The following is a 1,578-nucleotide window of genomic DNA, read 5'->3' on the forward strand; positions in this document are numbered from 1 at the left end:
ACTGGAATTCCTTGCAGCCATGCTTGTGCCTGTTGTAGACATGAAAGGATTAAACCTGAAACCATGCTGTCTTCTTGCTACTCTGTGTAAACATACTTGTCAGCTTATGGAGTTCAAGTATATCCTACAAGGGAGAAAGATGAGTGGCCACATGTAGATGCACTACCTATATTGCCACCACTATATGAGAAAAGAGCTGGAAGGAGAAGAAAGAACAGAAGGCAGCAACTAGAGGAGACATAAGATGGCACTAAACTCAGTAGACATGGGGCTATTATGCACTGTGGCTATTGCAAAGGAGCTGTTCATAACAGAAGTGGTTGCTCAAAGTTGAAAGCTGTTGTACTAAGAGAAGAGGAAGATCAACATGAGCAGACTGGGGACTTTGGAAGTGATCCACGTGAGCATGGCAGAACAGATAATGTTGAAAGTGATCAACCTGATCATGGCAGAACAGAAAATGTTGCAACTGAGCAGCTAGAATCACATAGTAGGAGGGGAAGGAAGAGAAAGCCCACTGACAAAATGAGGGAGCAAATAGAGAAAATGAGGGAGCAAGCTAAGAAAAAGAAGTCAAAGATGGTTATTGATGAAAATGGAGATGTTGACTTCCCTATAATTCTAACTGTAAGTTTACATTAGTAATTACTAAAACAAAAGGAACATAACAATAACTGACATGCTCTTGTATGATGTGCAGCACATTCAGAACAGAACTTTGAGGCCAGGTCTTGACCCAACACAGGTTGAAGACAGCATGATACATATTTTATCACATGAGGTACTTGTGCCACAATTTCACAATATTCTATTCCTTAAAATTGCATTTTCATGAAAAACTGACATTACCGTTGTTTCTTTGTATAGGGAACAACACAAGGAATTCCTGTTACTAGGATACACCAAATTCCCAAGGAAAGTGCATTTGTAGTTGAGCACAGGGCCAACATAGCAGCTAGAGGAAGAGGAGTTAGAGGAGCTGCTGCTTCTGCACAAGCACCAGGCAGAGGAAGAGGAGCTGGAAGAGGTGCTGGTTCTGAACAAGCACAAGGCAGAGGAAGAGGAGCTGGAAGAGCTAGTGCTTCTGCACAAGCACCAGGCAGAGGAAGAGGAGCTGGAAGAGGTACTTCTTCTGCACAAACACAAGTCAGAGTGAGAGGAACAAGAGGAAGAAGAGGAACAAGAAACAAGAAAACAAAAACAAAGGGACTGAAGTGGCTGCTACTTGGAGAAGGGTCTAGCAGAACCACACATGTTCCAGCAGATGAAGAATGAGTTGGAGAAGTGCTTGCTACAATGCATTTGTTTTGGTATTTTGTAACTTAAGTACTACTACTATGTACTGAACTAGTTGGTGTGGTCTTTTGCATGCTATCAGTCTGTGTAAACTTGTTGATGTAAGACAGCAAGCATATGTGAGAGTAGACTGGTTCAACTTGACTGGTTCAACATTGCTAGAAAGTGCATAAACAAATTGCAGAATTGTTTGACACACAACACAATAGCTAACATTACAACATTACAACACTGATGTTCAGAAAACAGACTGGTTCATCATCCAAACATTACAAACTGACA

At 41.4% G+C, this 1,578-nt stretch overlaps 1 long non-coding RNA gene across 1 annotated transcript; it reads left to right on the top strand.

Moving 5' to 3' along the window:
* Window positions 1-534: 534 nt before the first annotated feature.
* LOC125524148 lies at window positions 535-1,449 on the top strand. The gene is made up of 2 exons (XR_007290568.1): window positions 535-627; window positions 701-1,449. It is a non-coding gene; the product is annotated as an uncharacterized LOC125524148 (long non-coding RNA).
* The last annotated feature ends 129 nt before the right edge of the window (window positions 1,450-1,578 follow it).

The sequence above is a fragment of the Triticum urartu genome, chromosome 7, assembly GCF_003073215.2.
Source record: "Triticum urartu cultivar G1812 chromosome 7, Tu2.1, whole genome shotgun sequence".
Taxonomy (NCBI): Eukaryota; Viridiplantae; Streptophyta; class Magnoliopsida; order Poales; family Poaceae; genus Triticum; species Triticum urartu.